General features: G+C 43.8%; 1 long non-coding RNA gene across 2 annotated transcripts; it reads right to left on the bottom strand.

The window, feature by feature from the left end:
- Positions 1 to 6,789: 6,789 nt before the first annotated feature.
- LOC109498936 lies at positions 6,790 to 9,509 on the bottom strand. Of its 2 annotated transcripts, none has more exons than XR_006596692.1 (3): positions 8,987 to 9,509; positions 7,615 to 7,769; positions 6,790 to 6,926 (listed from the first exon to the last, which is right to left on the bottom strand). It is a non-coding gene; the product is annotated as an uncharacterized LOC109498936 (long non-coding RNA). The 2 variants fall into 2 exon arrangements; XR_002155978.3 differs by having other exon boundaries at positions 7,615 to 7,707; positions 8,987 to 9,505.
- Positions 9,510 to 10,057: the final 548 nt, after the last annotated feature.

Raw genomic sequence — 10,057 nt, 5'->3', positions numbered from 1 at the left:
TGAGAGCACACACACAAGCAGAGGAGGGGCAGAGAGAGAGGGAGACAGAGAATCCCAAGCAGGTTCTGCGCTGTCGGGGCAGAACCCGACATGGGGCTCATACTCATGAACCATGGGATCATGACCTGAGCCGAAATCAAGAGTCAGATGCTTAACTGACTGAGCCACCCAGGTGTCCTGATGACTGCAACTTCTAGGATGGTGGCCTGGGTTACTGGATGGCTCTGAGGCATAGACAGTTGGCAACCTGGGATGGCTATGCAACATGAACAAGAAGCCCTTATTTTGACCACTGAGATTTTAGATTTGTGTATCACTGCAGTGTAACAGTCTATCGTGCCAGACATATTCGGGTCATTTCCCTGTGAGAACTACTTGACAACAGGACCCCAGGCAAACAAAGGTGTGGATGGACATAAAGGACAAACCTAAGTTAGACGCCAGAATGGCCTATGCTGGTCATGGGGTTTCTAAGGATGATGGTTCTAGAGAGAAGAAAAGTGTTGCAGATGGAGAAAAGCAGAAGGACCCTGGAGGCAACATGGAAAACTATCTAGGGTTTGTCTTAAGTTCGTACTGTGGTCTGCTATGGCTTCTCCATGGTGATAGAAGAAAAATATGTAGTGATCTCTGCCTAACACCTGGTCAATTGCTAGATGCCTCACAGCTGGGGTCCCATTTGGTCAGGAGGGAAACTTCATTACACGTGATGACGGGAAGGCAAGGCCAGAGGTATGACTGCCTCTGTTCCATAACCTCCAGAGAGGATAGCTTCCGTGACCCATCTGCCCAGCTCTATCACATTTATTCGAATGAGTGGTCACATGTGGACAATGTCTGTGAGGAGGTGCTACAAGGTCAGGAGAATCCAACAAGGCCTGATGCTGTTGAAGTCCCTTAACATGTCAAATGGATGATTTCTAGCTTCCTGTAGATACCATTAGCTAAATTGCAATATCTGCCTCTAGTACTGCCTTTGCCAGGATCCTTGTCTCTTGCTTTGAACTTTGGGGGAGGGAGGGAGAAGTAGGTGCCCTCTGCTCCCCCCCCTCCCCCCGCCTTTTTTGTGAAGCCTGGCAAAGGAGCCTGCTGTTTGGAAAGTTGCTTTGTTTTTAATTAGCGGGAGGAGGCCTGTGAGAGCCTCTATCTTTCTGCCAGTGTTATGATTTTGTGACAGTGTGAAGTCAATCTTAGAGCAGTGACTGCTCTCCCGAGCTGTCAGTAACTCAGAGACTTTGACTCTGATTAAAACCCATGACTAAAAAAAATTACCATAATCCACTGACAGGCATGAAGAGAAAGCCATAATAATACTGATAACAATGTGCCAGTTAAGAGGCTATTATATTTAGTGCCTTGCTTCAGCACAGAGAAATCTCCTCAGGGTTGGCATTGATATAACCAGTGCCTTGTTAATGGATGTGACCAGGTCTTTGCAGGGCCTGCCTCGCCTCAGACACTCACTGTGGATGCACCTGGGGGAGGAGGAGGTGAGAGGTACAGCAAGCAATTTGTTTGCCGGAAGTTATGCTGGTGGCAGGAATAGAAGCGACATGGTTTTTGCTCCAAACCAGCGTGTTTAAGAGACCAGCAGGAAATGGGGCTCTCAGGTTTCAGTCCAACAAGCCTGGTGAATTGCCTGAACCCCACGAAACACATCCCTTGCAGCCTCTCACCTCTGTGCCCTCAGAAACACCTCATGTTGTCCCGTTTGCCGCTGGAACCGTCCTTCTGTCCCCAGATCATCCAAGACATGTCTTTGCTACCCACTCTGCCCTGACTTTGGCCTCTGCGTAATATCACATACTCTGGTCTCATTTCCTTGGAGTCTTCGGAGGTGACTCCAGCTACTTGATAAGCTCATTTGAGCTCAGTTGTTAATGTTGCTAGTGGCTTAGGGTGTTGACTCTTCTAGCTCATCTATTTGTGTCTTAACAGGGACCTTTCAGCTCAAAGCAAAGGTGTTACTACTTGGAATTTAGGGCACACAACAAAAGGCTGGTGGGGGAGATGACACATGGGAGTGTGAGTCTGTATGGGAGACACTTGAGAGCACACCAGGTAAGTAGCTATTTGTGCATTTGCATCCTGGGATTCCACCTCCCTCTAGTTCTTCAGAAACAGATAAAATGCCACCTCTTCCAGCCACCCTTCCTTTGCTGGGATCGTATGCATGGCTTGCTGGCCTTCTGTCTGTGACTTACTGTACACAAGCTCTTCACAATCTGAATATATTTGGGGGATGCACAGAAACCTGTCATTTAAGCAATATAGGCAGTCACGCATCATAGCTCTGCATGGCTAAAAAACAATAGTCACTCCATTATTTGGTTGGCAAGTCCCTTTGAGAAATGGTGTTGCTCTTTTGGAATAAAGAGTTTAAGTCTAGAGAATCTCACTGCTTACCAACTATAGGTACTAATTGAAGACTAAACTTTGCTTGTACTTAGCATGGAAAGGACAGTGGATGTGGTTGAGTCACATGTGCACACGCACACACGCACACAGAAACATACATACACAGAGCAGTCCCTAGTAGAGAGTTACTTTATGTTAGAAACAAAGGATTCTGGGGGCACCTGGGCGGCTCAGTCAATTGAGCATGTGACTCTTGATTTCTGCTCAGGTCATGATCTCACGGTTTGTGAGTTCAAGCCCCATGTCAGGGTCTGTACTGACAGCCCGGAGCCTGCTTGGGAATTTCTCTCTCTCTCTCTCTCTCTCTCTCTCTCTCTCAAAAGTGAATAAACTTAAAAAAAAAAACAACAAACCTAAAAACAAAGGACTCTGGCATAGGTGGGAATCAGTGCAACATTTTTGGAGGGAAATCTGACAAGTATCAAAAGTCTTAAAAATGTATATATTCTTGGACTCAGTGATTCTAAATCTAGGAATTTATTCTAAGATATTAGAGATGCTCACAAAGAATTATGTATAAGGACATAGGAGGATATTAATCAGAGCACTTTTTTTTTTCTGCTACAGGTGACCCTGCCACGACATGGGGAAGGGACAGGCCTGTTTGAGGGTAGAATAGACTGGAATGGAACCCAAAAAGGGCTCATGCTGACCCTAGGACCCTAGCCTGAATGTCCTGTCCCAGGAGCACTTGATGGGGAGTTGAGTGCTGCACTGCAGGGCGTTCAGGCTCAGAGGATCTAGGTGTGGAGGAAAAAAGAAGAGCTCTAAGCACTCTGGTGATCACACCTCCCTGGCCTCAGTCTCCTCCCCTGTAAAATGGAGGTGATGGTAATATTGACCTCACAGAGTTGTTGAGGGGTCTAAGACTTAATAACTGAGCCTCCTGTTGGGTATCTTTTCCCTGGCCAATCCCTGAATGTCCTGTTCAAAATCCCCCAGTAGGAGAATTCATTCATTCATTCATTCATTCATTCCATATGCATTTATTAATCTCTCCCTCTAGGTATCCCCAGAATCAGAGCACTTTTAGTTGTAAAACAGTAGGAATAATTCACATGATAACAATGGAAGATTAATAAATGGCTGCAGTATTTATGAACTAAGAAACAAAAGTTAGCCATTAAAATCCCTATCTTAGGGGAATATTTAATGGCATGATGAAATGCTCACAATATCTTTTTTTGGTTAAAAAAGTAGATTATAAGAGATAGTTTAAGTTTTGTAAAATATATATGACATAGGTATGGAAAAAAGACTACAAGGGCATATACCAAAATGTTAATAATATTTGCCTGAGTGCTTGTATGAGTGATTTTAAATTTCTTCTTTGTATTTCAAATCGTCAATGAGAATCATTACTTTTATAATCATAAAGGGGTTTGATTAAAGAAGATAAAACTCATTTGTTAAAAAGTTCATCACGGAAAACCTACCAAGGTATTGTATGCCATATTGGAAGGCTTGGCAAACTATGGCGAGCCTAGCAAAGGTTGTTTGGGCAGCTTACAAGAAGAGTTCTGGGGCGCCTGGGTGGCTCAGTCGGTTAAGTGTCCAACTTCAGCTCAGGTCATGATCTCGCAGTCCGTGAGTTCGAGCCCCGTGTCGGGCTCTGGGCTGATGGCTCAGAGCCTGGAGCCTGCTTCGGATTCTGTGTCTCCCTCTCTATCTGCCCCTCCCCCGTTCATGCTCTGTCTCTCTCTGTATCAAAAAAAAAAAAAAAAAAAAGTTAAAAATCAGAAAAAAAAAAAAGAAGAGTTCTGATTTTGTATTCCAATAAAACTGGGTTGGAATCCTGGTTCTTCCACTTATTAGTGGAATATTATTTATTCTAAGCCTTAATGTTCACTTCTGGATAATGGGGCCAATAAATCCACCCTCTGGAGTTATCCCAAAGATTGATGAGGAACATTCAAAACTGATAGCTATTATTTTTAGTGGCACAGTGTTACAAGATGGTCCTTCCTAACCATCTCTGCCCCACTGCCTCATCCATCTTAGTCATCTGTGAGAGTCACACAGTCCATGGGATTTGCCTACCCATTTAAGTTCACAGCTCATTGCTTTATTTTACAGGTTTTATTATTATTTAGGTATAGTGAGGCCAACAGCTTAGAAGATGACTGCCATTGAAAAGATGGCTTGTTATACTCACAGACCCTGAGAGGAGGGCCTGCCATGCTATGTGGGTGGGGGGCATATAGGGAGATACTAGGGTTAGTCAAGAGGCAGAAGGATCAGGGGAAAGCCTAGGCAAGAACCCTTACTGTGATTTTTGTGAAAGGCAAGGCAGGGTAAGCAGGCTTAGAATTGGCTACTTTGAATGATTTCAGTGGGCTCTCTAGTTGTCTGGTACCCAGAACTGGTAATTATAGCAGGTGGAGGGCAGCCTAGAGTGTGAGAACATGATAAGGAGGTAGTTGGGGTATGAGCTCTGGACTGGTTGGTTTGTGTATGAAAGATGTGGAGCCCTGTATTATTAGCTCTAGGAATTGGCTATCCCAGGGAGGGACAGTTTCTCCAGGGTCAGCAAGGCCCCAAGATGTCAAAGCACCGAAAATATAGAATAACAATGCATGATTAATACAGTTATTGGCTGGGACAAATGAACAACTTTAGCTTTCATCAGCTTCATAAGGAAAAGGGTAAGATCCTTGGCATATGAGACAGCCCTTGCCAACCTCTGTTTTGCAGAATCATTTACTTTTTGGCTCTCTCTTGCTATGTAACAAACCATCCCACAAACTTAGTGGCCTAAAACAACAGCCACTTTATTTGGTCATGATTCTGCAATTAGGGCTGAGCCCAATGGAGTGGTTTTTTGTTAGCCTTGCCAATGGTCACTCCTGTAATTGTATTTAGCTGGCTATCACCTATGGGCTGGGTTCAGCTGGGATGCTGGCATGGCTGGTCTCTCTCTCTCTTTTTCTCTCTCTATTCTCGACTCTTTCTCTTCTTGAGGGCTCAGGGTCCTGCCTCTTCTAAATGTCTTCTCCAGCAGAGAAGATGGACCTTTTTTTGGGGGGGGGCGGGGAAGATGGACATCTTAGTAGTACCTCAGAGCTCCCAAGAAGGCAGAAGTAGAAGTTTCCATGACTCCTTAAGGCTTAGAACTGAAACAGGCACACCATCACTTCTGCCACATTTTTAAATATTTACTTATTCATTTTGAGAGAGAGAGAGAGAGAGAGAGAGAGAGAGAGAGAGAGAGAGAGAGGCAAAGGGAGAGGAGAGGGAGAATCCCAAGCAGGCTTCATGTCAGCACAGAGCCTGACACAGGACTCAGTCCCATGAACCACGAGATCATGACCTGAGCTGAAATCAAGAGTTGGACACTTAACCAACTAAGTCACCCAGGCGCCTTTATGGAAGCAAATTGCAGGCGAGGCCCAAACTTAATGGGAGGGGAGTATACAAGCGCATGAATTCCAGGACATGTGTTTATCAGGAGGAGAGTCTCATTGGGGCCATCAGCATAATGAATTATCATGATAGATGAGGCAGGGCATTCATTTTAGCAATCCTTCTAGAGATTCTGAGACCCTTGGAGACACAGAGAACCTTAGAAGTCATCTAGCCCAAACCAGTGAGGAAAGTGTGATCCTGATGATGACTAACTGTAGAGGCTGTGTGAATGTTCTGGGCTTTCTCTTAAAACAGTGACAAGTTGAGAAACCATACTTGTTTCATAGAGAAAAAAGGTCTTGAAAAGGTAGATACCAGTTTTCAATGAGCAGGCCTCAGAGAATGAAGGTATGCTATATTTTTAGACAAATTCTACTAGGTCACTACTGATCAAAGAGTCACTAGCATGACTTGATGAAAAGACTTTCTCCACCTCATTGTTTCTTAAATACTTATTCTAGCTTCTGTTTTTAGCCCTCTTCATATTCTTCCTAGCTCATCTTACACACTCCTGTGAATTCTTGTTATCACTTACATTCTGATTATTGTCCAATTTTTACGTATAAAGAGCACAATCTTTTTTTTTTTTCTTTGAAGGCTGGAAACCTAATTTTATCAGCTCACTGAACATTTCCATGCAAATGCCCTGTGGTACCTCAAACTGAAGTGAGCTCATTATGTCCTCCACAAAATCTTCTTCTCTTGTGCTCCCAATCTTAATACCACACTTCTCTTAGCTCCTACCCTAAGTTGGGAACTTTGAAGTTACATTTGATGCCTCCTCCTCATTTTCCAAGCTCAAACACCAAAATTCTGGTGATTATAGCTCTAAAACATAAAAACACACAAAACAAAACACACACACACACATACACACACACCCACACCTGTCTGTTTTTCCCTAGTCCAGGAAGACACCATCTTTTGCTTGGTCTTCCTCTTAGTTAGCCTAGGCTTCTGTAACTGTAAACTTAAATAACAGACATTTATTTCTCATAGTTCTAGAGGGTGAAAAGTCCAAGATCATGGTGGCAGCGAATTTGGTTCTTGGTGAGGGCCTTCCTCCTGGCTTGTGGATGGTCACCTTCTTGCCATGCGCTCACCTGGTGGGGAGAGAGCGAGAGAGAGAGAAAGAGAGAGGGAACTCTGATATCTCTTCCTCTTTTTATAAGGACACTAATCTCATCATCAGGGCTCTACCCTCATCTAAACTTAATCATCTCCCAAAGGTGCCACCTCCTAATACCCCCACATTGGTGTTTAGGGATTCAATATATGAATTTGGAGGCGACACAAACATTCAGTCAATACAGGTTTTTATGACAATGTCTAATTGGTCTCCCTCACTTTCAGTCTTTTACGCAGCTTTCAGATTTGTCTTCCTAAGATACATTAAGGGCACATCACTCCCTTGTGTAAAACTTTTCACCAAGTCCCCGTGTTATTTAGCCGTGGCATTTGCAGCAGATTCATCTCTAATTACTCCTTCTGTTTTCCCACCCTCTCTCCTTTGCTCCTCTTGCTAACACTCTTTCCTCTGGCCCCATATGCTTGGCAAGGCAAAAACTGCTCATTCTTTGTGGCCCAGCTGAAATATAATGGCTTTTATGAAGTCACCTCTCCAGGCAGAATTAATCATTTCCTTGTCTGGGGTTTATAGGTCAGTTCTTCTTAACTCCTATAGCATATTTGAATCACTTGGTATATCAGGCTTCCCCAGAGAATCAGAACCAAAATATGTATAATATTATAAACACACACACACACACACATAATTAGGAATTGACTTACATGGTTATGGAGGCTGATAAATCCCAAGATCTGCAGTCAGCAAGCTGGAGACCCAGGAGGGCCCACGGTGTAGCCCATTTTGAAGACCAGAGACTGGAGATGCAGAAAGGGCCAATGTTTCAGTTCAAGTTCAAAAGTAGGGAAAAAATGATGTCCTGGCATGAAGGCAGTGAGACAGAAAATTTTCCTTCTTAATTGAGGAAGGGTCAGACTTTTTTGTTCTATTCAGGCCTTGAGTTGCTTGGATGAGACCCACCCTCACAAAAATGCCCAGCATATTGCTTGACCAAATATCTAGGTGCCCTGTGGCCCAGTCTAGTTGACACATGAAATTTACCATCACACCTGGGGAACTGTTACAATATACTAACACTGCTGCACCTCGTTCCAGAGGTTCTGGTTTTATTGGTCAGGGGTAGAATCTGGGCATCAATATATTTTAAACTTTTTCCTGCAGGCTATGGGGCGAAAACCAAGTAAATTACTCATATGTATGTCTCCTCTAATAGACTGTAGCATCCTCAAGAGCAGGGACTGGCCTTACCCATAGTTACCTCACCACCTGCCTGCATGTTATCTAACATCAGATGCTGAATTAATGCAAAATGCTTAACTGAACCAGACTTGAGCATAACTACTATGGGTTGAATTATGTCCCCCCCCCCCCAAAGATATGTTGAAGTCTTAATCCCCAGTACCTCATAATGTGACCTTATTTGGCTTTAGGGTTGCTGTAGGTACTGGAGTAGGGTGGGCTTCTAATCTAATACAACTGGTATTCTTGAAGGGAAGAGACACAGAGACAGACACACAGGGAAAATACTATGTGAAGACAGAGGCAAAGGTTGGAGTGATGCAGCTATAAGCCAAGAGACACTGGAGTTTGCCAGAAAGCCAGCAGAGAGAAGCCAGCAGGAGGCAAGGAAGAATTGCCCTACAGGTTTGAGGAAGCATGGTTCCGTCAACACCTTGACTTCTGACTTCTTCCTTACAAAGCTTTGAGACAATACATTTCTGTTTTAAGTCACCAAGTTTGTGGTACCTTATGATGGAAGATCCAGGAAACCGATACAATAACCAGTTAATGGAAAGATACATTAGGAGAATGGTCTCCTAAATTTATGGGACAGTAGAGTGGGGTAAACAAGAATCAGTCTTTCAGTGTGGTTGAGGAAGGAGTATTTTGAGAATTGCTTTCTTTTTCTTTCAAGCTTTAAGATTTGAGATCCTCCAAATTTAAGTGATCTTGTGAAATATAATTGAGTCTCCTGAATTGAACAGCCTTCCAGAAAGAATCATCTGAGCTGGCAACCGGTCTCATTTCACAAGCCACACCATAGATCCATTAGAAATTAATAAGCAAACACCCTACCTGCTTTATCAATTTATCCTTTTCCTCTTAAAGCTTGGTCAGTTCAGGATTTCATTCATCAGATGACATTTCTGGATCTGCAAAACTCAGGATGAGGCAGTGGGCTTGGGTGCCCCCATCAAGGTCATTGAGAGGCACTGCCTGCTCAGCCATCTGCCCCTCACTCTTTGACGTCTCTTCAAATTAAACACCATACCCTGTGGTAAAATTGTTCTTGCTCTATAAATAGCTGACTTGGCTTGAGTCGCGCTGAAAATGTTAACCAGAGAAAGGGTGTCAGAAAGAAGAAAAAGGAAAGGCCAAAGACTCAAGGGTAAATTTCTTGGTCAGATGAATTTGTCTCTGAGGAATCCCCAGAACTCTCTGTGTGAAGGAGGCACCCTGGGCCTCTCCCTCACGTCTCTTGTCTCCCTTGACTTCCCGTTCTGAGAGCTTACCCACCCAAGTGAACATTCCCCTTTTCCTTGACCAATTTTTTCATGCTTGAGTTTACTTTGGATCAGGAAATTGCTATGAGGTTACTTTAAGAAAAGTACACACTTTCTGTGGCCTCATGGCACACTTCTAATTTCAGTCACATCATTACCGAATTAAAATGGAAACTGTCCACAGGCAACACATTGTTACTGATGCTTTCTTCAGCCACATCATTATAATATCATAATATAATTTTATGACTAGTTGGCCTACGGTTTTATAGGGCTGCTACAAACCTCACATCTGCTCCCAAAGAAGGGCCCTGAGAGCTTTCTAACTGCTCTCTCCTGTCCTCCCTCTATACTATTTTCTCTAACTTCTCTGTCCCAGCCCTGTCGGGTACGCTTTTCTCCTGTGGCTGCCCCCCTCGAGGAAGCTCCTCCTGGTTGTTACCACTAGAGTCAGTCAGTTCCCAGCAAAGCTTCTTGGGCTATTAAAAAAAAAAGTTTGGCCTTTGCTCATTCTCTGTTGTACCCACTATTCATTCTTCCTGCTCCTTCACTCCACACATTCACTTCCTATTTGTATTGCACCCCCTCCCCACCCAAGCCCTCGTTTTTGGCTACATGCCAGCTTTTACATCCAGTTCCTTCC

Source organism: Felis catus, chromosome B1 (genome assembly GCF_018350175.1).
Source record: "Felis catus isolate Fca126 chromosome B1, F.catus_Fca126_mat1.0, whole genome shotgun sequence".
Taxonomy (NCBI): Eukaryota; Metazoa; Chordata; class Mammalia; order Carnivora; family Felidae; genus Felis; species Felis catus.
Note: the sequence above shows the minus strand (reverse complement) of the source record. Positions and strands in the feature narration are given on the sequence as shown.